At 28.1% G+C, this 10,081-nt stretch overlaps 1 long non-coding RNA gene and 1 other non-coding gene across 2 annotated transcripts; both read left to right on the top strand.

Moving 5' to 3' along the window:
• The first annotated feature begins 2,780 nt into the window (after positions 1-2,780).
• LOC121174027 (uncharacterized) lies at positions 2,781-9,194 on the top strand. Its single transcript, XR_005889696.1, has 2 exons — positions 2,781-7,418; positions 7,697-9,194. It is a non-coding gene; the product is annotated as an uncharacterized lncRNA (long non-coding RNA).
• Positions 4,722-4,911, top strand: MIR319M (microRNA MIR319m). Its single transcript, NR_048894.1, has one exon. It is a non-coding gene; the product is annotated as a microRNA MIR319m (primary transcript).
• Positions 9,195-10,081: the final 887 nt, after the last annotated feature.

The raw sequence follows: 10,081 nt of genomic DNA, 5'->3' as shown, positions 1-10,081 counted from the left end.
CGATGATAATGAAGTCATGACAAAGATGGATTTGCGACAACAAAGCTAGGTCAGTTGTTAGAGGCACAATTGTCGAAGACATCATGAAAGATATGAGGGAAGAAAACACTATAGAATAAATGTTCTATTGAGGGGAGGTTCATGATAACAGTATACACCTTGATAAATTCAAGAACTAAAAGAATTTGTGTACCATACACAAATTATCATACGGTAGCTTATGTCATCAACATAATTAAAGAATATATATATATATATATATATATATATATATATATATATATATATATATATATATATATATATATCATGATCCATTCTATTTCCTTTCTTATTTTAATTTTCTCCTATCCTCCTAAGTTTGGGATGCACTAATGAAATAAAACCTTTAAATTATAAGATGACCAACTATTTTACCTTTACAAAATTCACCCTAATCACAACCTCCTAATTAAAATATACTTAAAATAATAATACTAATTAGAATATACTTAAAATAATAATAATATGAGAATTAAATAGTTTTAACTTATTTTGTTCCGTCTCTTTTCAAATAATGAAATGGAATACTTGTTTTGTAACTCTTATTCCATTATAAAATATCCAACCAATATATAATGATATTTTTATTTCAGTTTGTTCCAATCCACTTCATTCTATTATATTTCGTTTCATTTTATTCAATTTTCTTCCATCAATTTAAACATAACTCAAGCATAACTCAAGAAATATATATAAGTTTAGTTGCACTCAAACCAACGATTAGTTATATATTGATATATTAATATTATATTTGATATTCATTTTTTAAAATTTAATAAATAGTGATAATAAAATGTATAATTGGGAATCAAAATGAAAAAAAAGTGATTAATTTTCAATAATCATAAATAACATATAACAACAAACTTTCATTAGATTGCTACTGTCTTATACTCTTCTTAGTGCTTATATGTTCATCATGATTTTATTCCCCAAAAAATAGTGACCAGGCACCAGCAGACACAATCACTTCCATTTGTTTGATCATTTCTTGACATACAATGACAACAAATTTATAAAATTTGGTAATTATGTGCAATTGATGATTAAATCTAATAAAAAATATAACACGATAATGCAAGTGTACTTCATAAAATAATGAAGCTATAAACAAGAGAGAAATGAAATGCATGCATATAGCCTTATCCTATAAAATATATGGCAGATAATTGTGCGCGTAGAACAGTTATCTGTTGATCTCGAGACCTCAAATTCCATGTCAGCAAGTGTATTTAGACAAAAAATCAGTATTTTAATTTTTTATAAAGAAATTTTGACAAGTATTGATACAAAGTTCATTATATATACGGGTTCCCCTAATTCCCTAAAATTATAGGGTTCTGAAATTTAAGAATTAGTTTTTATTTATGTTAGAGTAATATAATATGACATTCTTAAGAATTATGAAATAAATTTATTTATATTTATTAAAGATTCCACAGTTAGAAAAAAAAATGTTAAATCTTTTAAATCTTTGTAGGGCTATCACATATAAGTTAAGCAACTTTACGTGATTGTACTATTAGAATTGAAAAGCTCTTAGATGGAGTTCTGATAAGTGTTATAAATAATAATTGCGACCAGCTGGTTAAATGTCCAACAAAAATTTGGTTAAAGGCCTAAATATGATTTCCTTTTTCCGTCAAATTAAATTTGATGCCGTTAAATAACAAATTTTAATGATTTTCGTTTATGAATGATCACGGTTTTTAACTTTTATTATTATTTTAACATTTAAAATAAAATAATATTTTAAATAAATAAAATTATAAACAATGACGATTTAAAATCACCATAATATTTTAGAATTATATAATAAAATAAAATAATAACAAATTAAAATAATGATAGTTGAAAATCAGCACTTTATTTAATTAAAAATTTAAATAATGGTAATTCAAAATTGAGTGGTGCGTTACAAAGGACAATAAAACTTAAGAAGTGTGAAGGACAAGGATCCTGATATATTTAATATATTTTTATTAGAGTTGTTGATGATTCTTGGACAACTGTTATATTTAGTGGTGGAAAATAATAAGAGTTTACTTAATAATTTAAGATAATATCCTACAAAGTAATTTATAGTGATAAATTATATGTAATATTTATAGCTTGATTATGAAAATAATTTTAATTTTGAAGTATAGATTATGGGTTGATTATATTTTGTTATATAAATTTTTAATATATATTAGATTAGCCGATTTAATAACTAACTCACCAATTCGACTATGAACTCATTAATCTAGGGCTTAAATCGGGTTGATGATTAGGATAATTTTCATAACCCTGCTAGCATTATTGATGAGATAAAATCACATAATTCTAATATCTAAAAACTAATTAAACATATAATTAAAAGAAAATTTAATCAATATCTTTAAAATATTGGTTGAGAAATAATTTTTTATTTATTAAAATGCATAAAAATTATATTATTTATAATTTTTTTTTATAATTTTCATAATAAATATTTATTTTTTTAGTTTATTGACCAATATCTTAAAGTTAATTGTTTAAGAAATTTAATTAAATATATATGCGTGAGGTATCTTGAAAGTTTTATAATTTTGTTTTTACTTTAAAATAATATTCATAATAACTTACATGTTACTTAAGAAATAATCAAGAAAAAAGCAAGATATTAGAAGTACTATTGTTTATTAGTTAGAAATGTGCGATATTCTCTATTAAACGTGGACATGGAAGCCTGTCAATGGCAGGTGAGTCATCTTTTTTGTAAACTATGTAATTACAAGTACCTTGGTTCATGATTTTCTCCGCCAGACTCATTAGTGAGCTCAAACCCTATATATACGCACCATGTTCATCGCTTTTTCTATGTACAAAAACCAGATCGAGGAAATAGCAGTAGTAGTAGCCACTATAAAAGGAGAGAGAGAGAGAGTGAGAGAGAGCGCGTAGATTACTAGATTGTAGTGTCACTCACCAAGTCTAATAGAGAATAGTGCACAACAGTGGAGTGAAGTGACTGGCACATAGAGAGACTTAAAAGAAGTAAGGGGAACCCCACTTTTCCATTCTGACTTTCCTGTTTTTTACCCTTTATTCACTGTACTTACACAGTACATTTTATGTCGGTTTGTGTGTGTGTGTGAGAGAGAGTGAGATAAGGGTCTTAATTTCTTTCATCAGTTTCAGAAAAGAAAGAAAAAAATGAGAAGAAGAAGAAGAAACATGAAGGAAAATCTCCCTTCTTACTAGTTCTGGTTTTTGTATATCTGGTTTGTGAGGTTGAGGAAAATCTTAAAATCCTCTCAGAATTTTTTCCCTTGCTGGGAAAAGGAAAAGAAAAAGATTATCTTTGCTTGCCCTTTGTTTCATTTTTTGTTTTTGGAAATAGTGCTTTTACTGCTTTGCCAGATTTGTGTGGATGTGAGATCTTCAATCGTTTTCCCTTCTCTGACTCTCATGAAGACATTGACTACTCTTTGCTACTTCTTTAACACGGTTTCTCTTCCGTGATTTCTGCTTCTGACTCTTTACTCTTTTTTGTTTTGTTTTTCTTTTCAATTTTCTTTCGCTTGTTATTTTTTTAGTTTAACTTATATGGAACTCCTTCGGTCTTCTAAGTCATATTTTTGTTTCCCCTTTCTCTGTCGTTTTGGACAGTGGTGGCTCTGATATTGTTCTTTGGTTGAAGACTTTTGATTTTTAGGTTCGCTTCAATGAAAGAACCGCTGAAGTAGTAAGTTCAAGATGTAGCTAGTTTGATTTTGATTGTTGTTGTTGCATTATGTTACATAGCAAAGTTGACTCTTTGGTTTTTTGCTCATCAATATCACATTACGGTACTACTCCTGTGTGATTTGACCACTGAAATTATATTGGATTTTTGTCTTTGTTGGGGCATGTTCGTGAAATTATATGCTAGTGTTTGCGTTGTTCATCTATATGTTGTGCATGATAATCAAAGGGTTAGAAGAAAGGGCACATTCTATTTTTTAACGAAGGAAAAATGTTTATCAGAATCGTACATGCATTTTCTCTAGTGGTGCCCTTTGATAGCTTTAAGTCCTAGGGTTAGGGTTCTTGTAAATAATTGTTTTTCCAATATTTTAGAAACAAATTTCACTGAAGTTGTTATATAATGTCGTTTAATTTCTGCCAGTATTAGTTACACAGCATGCTATGTAAAGATAGTTGTAAAATGTTGGCCCTTAATTTATCAACATTGTTAAGAATTTGACTGCTTAGCGGAATATGATTCCTTCTTCCTGAAAAGTCAGGTTTAGTCTTACCTAGCTATGAAGAATAAGTGTCACATGCCAGTGCTCTAATTCAATATATCTGTATAATGTTCGTCTTTGTTTGCCAGTGGTAATATGAATTGGATCAGGCCCCTCAATCTTGCGTCATTGTTAATGATTTCATTTAGTGCCTACAGGGAGTACTAATTGTTGTTGTTCTTATAATTTCCTTTTGTTGGTATGAATTCCATAAATTTACCTTCTTGAATAGACTATGAAATCAGCTATATACGTTTAATATTTTTTTTGTTTGCAGCATTTTCGCTTGGTTTTTGACTTAATTAATTGCATGTGGTGTTCATGAATGAAATGCTTAGAGTAAAGATTCTCCTGTCCTTTTAAATCCAAAATTATTATGACTTGTGACAATTCTTGCTATACTATCCAATTTCCCTTTCAATATGAGGAATAGTTTAAGAGAGCTTCCTTCAGTCCACTCATGGATGGATAGAGGGTTTGAATTAGCTGCTGACTCATTCATTCAAACACAATAGAACGGGTGTCATGGTATGCTATTGTGAATGCCTGAATGATGCAGGAGGTAAAGTTCATCCTTTTCTTGTCTGTGCTTGGACTGAAGGGAGCTCCCTTTTACTGTTTTTATCATTATTTTTATATGATAGTTTTCCCAATTTTATTATGTTTACCTTTTAATTCTTCCCCGTTTTTACATCTATAGTGTACTGGATGTTTTACTTAATGTCCCCCTTTCCATTTCAATAAATTCTTTTGTGTGCATTCCATCAAATGATGCTTAATCCATCACTGCTCTGAACCTAATGTTTTAATCATTTCATTTCCATGTAATAATTAATCTTAATTTTAGTTGCAAATCATTGTTAAACAGCATATTTTGTTATTCTATTGTTAATTTTCATCTTCTTATAACACATTCTTAAATTATAGTTACAAATTCTTGTTAAATTTATTCTGCTATTCAATTTTCCCCGATTTAGTTCTTGCATTGGAAGAACTCATTATTCAGGGCGTTTCCTTTTATATTCATGGGATAGTATTGGCTAACTTAAAAGGAAAACAAAATCTTTTATACTATACATATTTTTATTTTATTTTCATAATTTTTAAGAAAACTGTTTGTTTATTTATAATATTTTTCAAAGCCTTACTAGTAACTCTTAATTGATTTTTAATGTTTTTCTTTGGGTTTGGCTTCCTCAAATTTTATTTCTTTCTTTAGCCCCCTCAAGCAAAAATGGCTTGCTCCACCCTGTTATGGTTAATTCAAAAGTCTAGTATGTGTTGGATTTCCATAAAATTTGTGGGACCAATTTATATGTAAGTGTGGTAATTAAGAAACAACTGGTAAGGTTTGTATTTTTTGTCAATTTGTCACCTTGAATTTTGGCTGTTTTTTCTCCCTTGATTTTGGTTGTCAAATTTTATGGATATATATGCGGAAAGCTGTTTTCGGTAACTTCAGTTCACAGCATACATACAAGTTGGTACTAGGAAAATTCAATTTCCAGATTTTTTTTCGCCATGTTAATGGCACCAATATCGTTTTTCACCACGTACCTTTTAAATTTTCCCCTGATCATGCCTCCGTTATTAAAATACTACTAGTTCACACGGTGTAAGCAAAAAAAAAAAAAGTGGCTGTGCATTTGTATCAATTTGTGAAATTTTCGTTCAGGAAAATATGTTTGTTTACTCTAAATGTAGCAGTCGCAGCTGACAATATGATTAGTTTCATTTTGGGAAAAAAATATTAAATAGAAAAATGAAATGTACAAACAGACATTACATTAATATTTCTGATAGAAAATCCTCTGACATGGTATATGAATGAATTGCTGAAATTTATGGTCACTCATTTCGTCATGTATGGTTTATGTTTGAAAAATGTTTTGCATCGATTTTACTGTATAGGGGGTGGAAATGGAATTATGTTATTAGCCTGTTTTCCCCCGGTGTAAGCTATTGTGGTACTAACCATACTTTCATATGATTTGCCACGCATAATATTCTGTATTTTTTTTACAATGTTCTCGTTGAGCTTTGAATTTAAGACCTAATGCATATTACTCTAAACTTTCACTACTAGGTCGATGCCAGTGGTCACAAGATTCTGTATTATGTGTAGTGTTTTTAGTAGTTCAGATTTTGTACATCCACATTATATTGTCATTATCGTAAATGGTAATGTGGGCCCAATGTTGTTGCATAATTTTTAAAAGTACAATTTACATGCATGGGCAGTCTATATTTTAGTATATGCAAATTGATCCCTTACCCAAGTATATTATAATTTAATATAAGGTATGCATGTATATTGAGATCAATTATTTATGGAACAAATTCCTATGATAATTTTTTTTTTGTTAATTGTTAGTTTTTGCTCATGTGATTTATTAATGTAACTTATTATTTTTTTTTATGAATTTAAGTTTTGTATGTTAAGTTAAAATATTATATATTGTCAAATAATACGACATCATTGTCTGTATGATTTTAAAAGTAATTATTTTTAAGTTAATAAGTTTATTATATATGATTATTTGAAATTAGATAGTGATGTTATTTTTTTCCCTAGTAGGGCATACACTAGTTACACACTAAGATTTTATTAAAAAGATACAACAATTTGTATAGTGTTATTTTTTCGTTTTTTATTATATCATTTATTAAGTCTTCAAATTTTCTCTCTTTACTTTTTCTAGTTGTATGAAATTATAAATTATAAATGCATTGTTCTACATTTGTTGTAGAAGGATTATTTCTCTTTAAACAACTTTTCATAAACATTTTCAAATGCGCATCATTGATGTTGATGGAATACAGCACAAAGGGTTTTGGGACACTGAGGTATTCATTATTTGATTCATTGATATTCATATTTGGTGGCTAGCTGGCTCTAAACTCTGTCATAGATGCCTCAGAAAATATACTACATACACTGCATTGATTGCAGTGTAGTGTGTGTTGGATCACTTTATTCCAAAACACAAACAAAAGCAAACCTTGGTCAGTTTAAACACAAACGTTGCGTTCTGAGTTGGATATACTGGAGGAGCTCAAATACCAGCATATAGGGTCATATTACCGGTGATTGGAACACATGTCATTGTGTTGTGTCAATATCAGGTACGTGTTGTTGCCAGAACAATCTTCATAAAAGATGTTGATGAGATTGAGAAGCAACCCTGGACTCAGTTGATAACAAATAATAACAAAAAAGCATAGCATTATATATATTTTGAATATAAGAAATTAAGAACATGCTTGAGAAGCAAAAGGTGGTTGGTTGTAAAGTGTCCATTGTCATTGTCTTTTCCTTTTATGAAAAGAAAAAAAAAAACTTTACTAGACATGAAAAATTTGTTATATATAAATAGTTACTGATGAATCTTCTAGTTTTGCAGAGCCTGAAGAATTTAAATATTAGACGTGCAATTGGCGTCAGAAACGCTGCATTCTTGTCCATTACTCTGCTGGGGCCTAGCCAGAGGTTGGAACTTGGAGCTATATTGTTCTACTAATTTGTTGATAATTATTAGAGCTATTCATTATATTTTTTGCCTATTCCTTCCAAAATATCATAAAAATGGGGGTATACTCTTGTTTACTCACAAAAAACTTGTATATTTTGTCTTTAATTTTATAAAATATTTTAGTCTTTTCTAACTGTAGTTTTTCAATAATTGTGTTAAAGATTAATAGGGAATGATATTTTGTAAAGTTAAGGGCCAAAATGATAATACTATGAAGTAAGGGATTAAACTAACTGATATTTATATTTTATGAATCAATATGGAGTTTAGAGCTTGTATTTATGTCTATTATACTAACTGATATTTATATTTTATGAATCAATATGGGGTTTAGAGTTTGTATTTATGTCTATTCTCAAACCCGGCACATGTTGATTAGGGTACCATTTTTTGGCATTTTAAGATATGAATATTTTTGGGGTTTAAAAAGGTTTTGGCAAAAGTACTTTTCTTGAGGCAATACTTCCAATATAGGATATTATTTATTTAAGTAGTTTGCATGTGTTTAACCGAACTAACTTAAAAATTAAGTCGGTTCTCTGAGGAGTTCGAGATGCAAGTACACTTGAACTGGATTTTTAACATTTTACTTATTATTTAATTATTTAATTCTGGACGATTCAAGAAATGGCCGGTATGTTGTTGGGCCTTTTTAGTGTCAATTATAAAAAAGTTCTCGTAAATCTGAAGAGTATTTTGCCCTAACCTCCTCCTTCGTTTCTATTTGTTAGAATCTGCTAGTATTTTAACTTTGTTGAATGTTGATGTCAGTCTAGTGCCGGACCACTACTTTTGGTTTGCTTGGTTAGCATGCTGGTTTTGGGTTCTTCTAAATTGATAGGTGTGTAATTTATTTTATAGAATAACATTTTATTGCATGTTGATGGAGCTTATTTTAGAGAAATGTGTTTATTTTTGTCAGTTCTTTTTATAATAAAAACATTTAAAACATAAGCATTGTTTTTATCTCTCAACTAATCATGTATTTAAAGGGTGATGCATATAATTATGTTATATGTAAAACTTACAGAAATGCGTTTAATAATTTTTTTAGATTTTTTATATGTTTTTTTAATTTTGGGTGTATATGTTTATGTATTCTATAATAAAATTTATCCTTTGATTTTAAAATAATTATTTTGTCTTGCAATTAGAATAAGATTTGGATTTTTTATATAACTTTTTCTTCCAACTACACTTTAGCTGAGGTAACGTTTTATTTCACCGCGGAGTTAATTTATGTCTGTCTTGTTTCAGGAGATGCTACTTCAACTACTATGTTTAACTTCTAATCTTATATTTTATTTCTTTTTTTACCTTTTATGTAATTTATTTTTTAGTCCTTTTAAACTGGAGGATTTTGTTGTTCCTTTTGAGTTTCTTAATTTCTTTACTTCCACTTATCTACACGTGGTCCCATGCACTTACCCATTGGGTAGCTAGGGTGTTCGCTTTAGATTGAATCAGTTTAAAAAAGAAAAATCATCAGTTTTAAAAAGAAAAATATTTGATTCAATTATTTTAGTTTTATTGATTTATCATCCAATTAGTGTAGTTTATAATTTTAATCCAGTCCAATTTGATCAAATTTAAAGAAATTTGAATTGGATCAATTTTTGATTTTATTTTTACTTTTATTTTTTTAAAATATTGAAATAAAATATATATGATAAATATAATATAAAATAATTTAAAAAATCAAATATTTCATTTATATGTCCCTATATAATTAATAATAGTATATTTATTCATCTTAACTCAAATAGGTAGTAAAATAATTTCTTTAACTAAATATATTTTTAAAAATAAATGTAAGTTATATGATAATTTTATAGATATATAGAAAATAAAAATAAAAATGAGTGATATTATAAATTTATGAATAAAAATATATGGATGTATATAAGTTGGTTTGAATAAGATTAGATTGATTTTTAAACTCAAATCCGATCTCAACCAATAAAAAAAGTCAATTTTTTAATCTTTTGATCGTTCAATTTTTTATTTATCCAGTTATCGGTTTTCTACATTGCTTTTTTTGGTTCACATTATTAGATAGGATATGTTTACGAACACCTTTGACTGCAGCTCTTCTCGCTCAGTCTTTTTACTGGTTGCTCATTCCTTTTATATGTTAAGTGTTTTTGGCAATGTTTATTTTAACCCTTACATTATTATTTTAGAATTATACTTAAAGATATTTATATGGACTTAGTATCACAATATACATATGCAATAGTATTCAAAAGTATACAA

Source organism: Glycine max, chromosome 18, assembly GCF_000004515.6.
Source record: "Glycine max cultivar Williams 82 chromosome 18, Glycine_max_v4.0, whole genome shotgun sequence".
In the NCBI taxonomy this organism is placed as follows: Eukaryota; Viridiplantae; Streptophyta; class Magnoliopsida; order Fabales; family Fabaceae; genus Glycine; species Glycine max.
The sequence above is the reverse complement of the archived record's forward strand: the minus strand, read 5'-3'. Positions and strand labels throughout refer to the sequence as shown.